We start from the raw sequence: 7,288 nt of genomic DNA, 5'->3' as shown, positions 1-7,288 counted from the left end.
AGTACTCCCCAGTCTACCTACCTGATGATTAGCAAGTGGTTTTACTGCAGCATCTTCGAATAATCCAATGACGAAGTCATATAGCTACATTATGCATAATCTGACATAGACTGATTATCAAAAGGCCATGAAAACTTCAAATCAATTTGTTTCCTGCAAACTCTACCAGATTCTTGCTCAGTACTCCCCAGTCTACCTACATGGTGATTTTCAAGTGGTTTTACTGCAGCATTTTGGAATAATCCAATGACAAAGTCATATAGCTACATTATGCATAATCTGACATAGACTGATTTTCAAAAGGCCATGAAAACTTCAAATCAATTTGTTTCCTGCAAACTCCACCAGATTCTTGCTTAGTACTCCCCAGTCTACCTACCTGATGATTAGCAAGTGGTTTTACTGCAGCATTTTGGAATAATCCAATGACAAAGTCATATAGCTACATTATGCATAATCTGACAGACTGATTATCAAAAGGCCATGAAAACTTCAAATCAATTTGTTTCCTGCAAACTCCACCAGATTCTTGCTCAGTACTCCCCAGTCTACCTACCTGGTGATTTCCAAGTGGTTTTACTGCAGCATTTTGAAATAATCTAGTGGCAAAGTCATATAGCTACATTATGCATAATGTGACATAGACTGATTATCAAAAGGCCATGAAAACTTCAAATCAATTTGTTTCCTGCAAACTCTACCAGATTCTTGCTCAGTACTCCCCAGTCTACCTACCTGGTGATTTTCAAGTGGTTTTACTGCAGAATAATCCAATGTCAAAGTCATATAGCTCCATTACACGTAATATGACACATTGTCTGGGGCGAGCTTGCCCCCCCCCCCCTCCGCTGGGGGCGGGGCCTCTCATTCTGGTATAAGTATTTCATTCCTGAGTTACGAGGAGGTTCCAGGCCAGTACAGCAGATACGAGGTTTTGGGGGCAGCAGACATGTCTGGGCTTGTATGGGGCGAGCTTGGCCTCCCCCCCCACCCCCCCTCCTCTGGGGGCGGGGCCTCTAGTCCTGCTATAAGTATTTCATTCCTGAGTTACGAGGAGGTTCCGGGCCAGTACAGCAGATACGAGGTTTTGGGGGCAGCAGACATGTCTGGGCTTGTCTGGGGCGAGCTTGCCCCCCCCCCCCCCTCCGCTGGGGGCGGGGCCTCTCGTTCTGCTATAAGTATTTCATTCCTGAGTTACGAGGAGGTTCCGGGCCAGTACAGCAGATACGAGGTTTTGGGGGCAGCAGACATGTCTGGGCTTGTCTGGGGCGAGCTTGCCCCCCCCCCCCCCTCCGCTGGGGGCGGGGCCTCTCGTTCTGCTATAAGTATTTCATTCCTGAGTTACGAGGAGGTTCCGGGTCAGTACAGCAGATACGAGGTTTTGGGGGCAGCAGACATGTCTGGGCTTGTCTGGGGCGAGCTTGCCACCCCCCCCCCCTCCGCTGGGGGCGGGGCCTCTCGTTCTGCTATAAGTATTTCATTCCTGAGTTACGAGGAGGCTCCAGGCCAGTACAGCAGATACAAGGTTTTGGGGGCAGCAGACATGTCTGGGCTTGTCTGGGGCGAGCTTGCCCCCCCCTCCCTCCGCTGGGGGCGGGGCCTCTCGTTCTGCTATAAGTATTTCATTCCTGAGTTACGAGGAGGTTCCAGGCCAGTACAGCAGATACGAGGTTTTGGGGGCAGCAGACATGTCTGGGCTTGTCTGGGGCGAGCTTGCCCCCCCCCCCCCCCCCTCCGCTGGGGGCGGGGCCTCTCGTTCTGCTATAAGTATTTCATTCCTGAGTTACGAGGAGGTTCCAGGCCAGTACAGCAGATACAAGGTTTTGGGGGCAGCAGACATGTCTGGGCTTGTCTGGGGCGAGCTTGCCCCCCCCCCCCTCCGCTGGGGGCGGGGCCTCTCGTTCTGCTATAAGTATTTTATTCCTGAGTTACGAGGAGGTTCCAGGCCAGTACAGCAGATACGAGGTTTTGGGGGCAGCAGACATGTCTGGGCTTGTCTGGGGCGAGCTTGCCCCCCCCCCCCCCCTCCGCTGGGGGCGGGGCCTCTCGTTCTGCTATAAGTATTTCATTCCTGAGTTACGAGGAGGTTCCAGGCCACTACAGCAGATATGAGGTTTTGGGGGCAGCAGACATGTCTGGGCTTGTCTGGGGCGAGCTTGCCCCCCCCCCTCCGCTGGGGGCGGGGCCTCTCGTTCTGCTATAAGTATTTAATTCCTGAGTTACGAGGAGGTTCCAGGCCAGTACAGCAGATACAAGGTTTTGGGGGCAGCAGACATGTCTGGGCTTGTCTGGGGCGAGCTTGCCCCCCCCCCTCCGCTGGGGGCGGGGCCTCTCGTTCTGCTATAAGTATTTCATTCCTGAGTTACGAGGAGGTTCCAGGCCAGTACAGCAGATACGAGGTTTTGGAGGCAGCAGACATGTCTGGGCTTGTCTGGGGCGAGCTTGCCCCCCCCCCCCCCCCTCCGCTGGGGGCGGGGCCTCTAGTTCTGCTATAAGTATTTCATTCCTGAGTTACGAGGAGGTTCCAGGCCAGTACAGCAGATACGAGGTTTTGGGGGCAGCAGACATGTTATTTTAATTATGATCCATAATTAAAATAAGAAAATAATAGAGTTACCACTGTGCTCAGTTTGCTCTGTTTTAGCACTGTGCCAGCACTGGAGAAAGTAATGCAGTAACTTTAACACTTTCAGTGCCACGGCCCTTGGGCAAAAGGTTGCTTGCTGTGCCACATAGGCCGCAATGCATTTTAAAACAGTCATATAATTTCTTTAATAATTACTATGTAAACACTGAACACGCACAAATAACGATGAGACTCTCTTCTATCACCTGCAAAAAAAAGTTTATTGATCCCATTTTCCGTTCTTTAGTTATGAGCCGGAGAAGATAGCTTGATCGAACGAAAAACAGAGCTTTTTTTCTACGAGCTGAGATAATGAGCCTTTTGTGAAATTAAACATTTCAAGCACATCACTGACTCTGAAGCTAATTTTCTGATGTAGTCACACCTCAAAAATAATTTCCTTCAATAAAACAGTGAAGGCAAGGGAATTTTGTTTGGAAGAATAATATTTTTAGCTGAAACCAGCAGCGCTGGCGCCTGCATGCGCTGCTGGTTGCAGCTTCTTGCTGATCTTTTGCTGCTGGTGGGCATCGGATATTCTGGCTTGCGTTTGCCAACCCTGTCCTGCTGTCTGGGTCTGTGTTGTGTACTTGGCTCTGCGTGCCCACCTCCCCCCCTCCTCCCCCCCCCCCCCCCCCCCCCCCCCGTTGTGGGAGGAGTGTCTCTCTGCTCTGCTGTTTTCTCGTTTTCTCTGCCTGTGCTCAGCACTGAAAAAGTCAGCTAGATCCTGCTTTTTTACAGCCGCGTGTACCAGCTCCCATGCTTCGAGTTGAGAATAATAACAAATCCACGGCTGATCATGTGTTGCAGCGGACACGGAGGCTGTTGCAGCGGACATCGAGGTGCTCAATTGTGATAGCAGATTGGCTGCTGCAGGGGCACAGCTAAACGTTGCTTCAATGAAGCCGCTGCATACGGACGGATGCGATGCGATTTCCTTCCCCCCAATGACTTCTTCTGTGTGTTTCACTCCACGTTCTCTCATCTGGAGAGCGCTGTCGCCACCTAAGGGTTCTGTAAAATAGGTTAGACACATTCAATACCTCTGAATATTGTAAGAGGCGATGTAAGAGGCATAGATCGACACCCCCCCGTCAAAAAAAAAAAATCGAGTTATGACGCCATTTGGCGTCGCTGGCACTGTACGGTAAATTTCTAATGACGCCATATGGCGTCGCTGGCACTGAATGTGTTAAGTTACTTGGATTAGTAACTGTAATATAATTACTTTTTTGAAATTGTAATCCTTTACATTAGTTACTGGTGAAAGTAATACAATTACAGTCACATGTTAACTGCCCAATGCTGGCCATATGTACAGTACATACAGTATGGCAGCCTCCTGCTTTGAAGTCGTGACCTGTCCCACAATAGAATAATCAAAATGTCTACATCACTATAGATCACTATAGACGGCGTCCGGGGACTTCCGGTTTACTTCCGGTAACTTAGCGTTGTTCACAACACGGAGTGAGAGCAGAAGTAGCTCAATATATATGTCGTGACTCGTGTTCAAGTTGTGTGAACTGTCACAAGTGAATTTAGTCAAAAGGACAGCCTGCTAGCGTGAGACAATGCTGCTCCATAGGGTCCCATTATAACCTGCCCTTTGTTTACCAACATATAACAGATGATCATGACTAGAAGGGGATCATGTCTATGTTCCCCGGGTTCTATGTTCCCCGGGTTCTATATTCCCCGTTTTTGCACATAGTGCAAGTAAAAACAGTAGGTACATAATGAAGTAGACAGGCAAACAAGTACTTTTAAAGTATGTAGTAAAATAAAGCAAACAGTGAAACACAATGGAATAGAAATAAGATAGAATAATAAAAATAGCAATTTGTCGGTAACGTGCAGTCAGGGCAAGTTTTCACCTTGTGAGTGCGTGTTTGTGTCATGAAGGCAGTGGTCCTGGAGACACCTACTGTTGTAGCAGGAACCACAGAAACTGTTTTGAGTACTTTGGCCAGGTTCTTTCTCTGTCTGTCTGTCTGTCTGTCTGTGGACAGATTCTGCCAACACAATCATGCAAGATGCAGTCACGAAACTTTACAGGTGTGTACATGACATCAAAATGAAACTTTACAGGTGTGTACATGACATCAAAATGAAACTTTACAGGTGTGTACATGACATCAAAATGAAGGCCGAGTTAGAAAATGGGTGTGATCCGAGTGTGATCCACATTCTGCATTTTGCCTGGAGAGGAGAAGAGGGGAGGGGAGGGGGGGGGGGGGGGGGGAGGAGGAGAGGAGAGGGTGGGGAGGGGACCAGAGTGGCTGCCTGGAGAGGAGAAGAGGGGAGGGGAGGGGAGAGGGTGGGGAGGGGACCAGAGTGGCTGCCTGGAGAGGAGAAGAGGGGAGGGGAGAGGAGAGGGTGGGGAGGGGACCAGAGTGGCTGCCTGGAGAGGAGAAGAGGGGAGGGGAGAGGAGAGGGTGGGGAGGGGACCAGAGTGGCTGCCTGGAGAGGAGAAGAGGGGAGGGGAGGGGAGAGGGTGGGGAGGGGACCAGAGTGGCTGCCTGGAGAGGAGAAGAGGGGAGGGGAGAGGAGAGGAGAGGAGAGGAGGGGAGAGGAGAGGGTGGGGAGGGGACCAGAGTGGCTGCCTGGAGAGGAGAAGAGGGGAGGGGAGGGGAGAGGGTGGGGAGGGGACCAGAGTGGCTGCCTGGAGAGGAGAAGAGGGGAGGGGAGGGGAGAGGAGAGGAGGGGAGAGGAGAGGGTGGGGAGGGGACCAGAGTGGCTGCCTGGAGAGGAGAAGAGGGGAGGGGAGGGGAGAGGAGAGGAGGGGAGAGGAGAGGAGAGGGTGGGGAGGGGACCAGAGTGGCTGCATGGAGAGGAGAAGAGGGGAGGGGAGGGGAGGGGAGAGGAGAGGAGGGGAGAGGAGAGGGTGGGGAGGGGACCAGAGTGGCTGCCTGGAGAGGAGAAGAGGGGAGGGGAGGTAACAATGTCATGTGCGTACAACTCGTAAACACATTAAATACGATGTATCCGAGGAGCAGGTGAACGCACGATAAGTTCATTACGAGAGAGATTTCCCAAGTGTTCACATTCCTCCCGCGTCGCAGGCTGCTGCCATCAACTCAGTGACCAAGACTAGTTTTTTTTAACTTGCACTGCTGCACGTGACGGATAGTCGTCATCGACTTGACTTTATTGGTAGAAAGGTCGACTTTAAAAAAAACAGGAGTCGTGCAACCGCTAGTGTGAATATCCCGAAAGAGTGGCAACACACACACACACACACACACACACGCGCACACACACACACACACACACACACACACACACACACACACACACACGCATGCGCACAGAAGCACGTGACTCACTTTGTCCATTCACTTCCATGCACTCACCTACTGCTTGTGATTGTCACTGTATTACATTTGCACTGAACGTGTCTTCTTTGTATGAACATGCTTTACCATGGCTTGAAAGCTATCAGAAGTGCACAATAATATTCACTATGTACTTAATGAACATGTCCCTATCATGTAATACAGTGTATTGACACCGTGTAACAACACAGTAATGTGAGTACAAAGTATATAAAACCCTTTGTGTACTAAAATAAGAACAAGAAATAAGAATAAGAAAGTAAGTCAACATGACAAGGTGTTTAGTTTCATTTCTTTGACATGGTCTATATAGCCGTACGTAGCCACGATTTAGCCCACTTCTAGGCAAAACATTTTCAGTGAGATGGATAATATCCCAACATGTTTCGGGCAGTGGGCAGCTGCTTAGCAAAAATGGATTGTTATAGTGGTGCAACTCTGTTGTCAGGCCCGTATCCAGGGTTTCGAAATAGGGGAGGTCCAGCAAGGGGAGGCGGATTCCGATTCCCCCCCCCCCCCTTTTTAGCCATATTTAGAGTAATATATCATTTTAAATAATAAAAAAATTAACCTTTTTTAGCCATATTTAGAGGAATATATCATTCTAAATCAACATTAGGATTATACTGTTGTGATGTCATTATTCAGTATATTCTCTTTCATGTCACCACCTGCTTTTTATTTTTTTCTCTGAAATATTAGGGGAGGTCCGGACCTCCCTGTTCTCATAGCTAGATACGGGCCTGTCTGTTGTAATCTTTATTTTTCAGCACATCCGATTTGAACGTTTTTTTGTGTGGTATTTGTAATTACCTTTCTCACAAGAGAAGCGACTCAACTCCTGGTCCAGTCACTTATCATCTCTTGCCTGGACTACTGCAACGTGCTCCTGGCCGGCCTAACTGCCACCGACATCCGACCGCTTCAGCTCATTCAGAACGCTGCAGCCCGTCTGGTATTCAACCAACCCAAATTCTCTCATGTCACTCCCCTCTTCCAGGACCTCCACTGGCTTCCCATCTCGGCACGCATCAAATTCAAGACACTGGTACTGGCCTACAGGGCAGTACACCAGTCAGCTCCCCTGTACCTGCAATCTATGGTCAGGTTCCAAACCTCTCAGCGCTCCCTTCGCTCCTCCACCAGTGCAGGTCGCCTCGCCCCTCCTTCGCTACGGGGGCTCAAAGGTCGCTCATCCCGATCTCGACTCTTCTCGTCCCTGGCACCTCAATGGTGGAACGAGCTTCCACCTTCGGTCAGGACGGCTGAATCACTGCCCATCTTTCGGAAAAGACTAAAGACACACCTTTTCAGGCTCCATCTG

The 7,288-nt window shown here is 49.9% G+C and overlaps 1 protein-coding gene across 1 annotated transcript in view; it reads left to right on the top strand.

The window, feature by feature from the left end:
* Positions 1-7,288, top strand: part of LOC310800013 (phosphoinositide 3-kinase regulatory subunit 4-like) — a gene marked incomplete at its 3' end in the record, with an annotated part of 239,417 nt that overhangs the window by 103,459 nt on the left and 128,670 nt on the right. The window lies entirely within an intron of this gene.

Source organism: Poromitra crassiceps (assembly GCF_964638095.1).
Source record: "Poromitra crassiceps genome assembly, chromosome: 29".
Taxonomy (NCBI): Eukaryota; Metazoa; Chordata; class Actinopteri; order Beryciformes; family Melamphaidae; genus Poromitra; species Poromitra crassiceps.
This window is presented reverse-complemented; position numbering and strand designations above follow the sequence as displayed.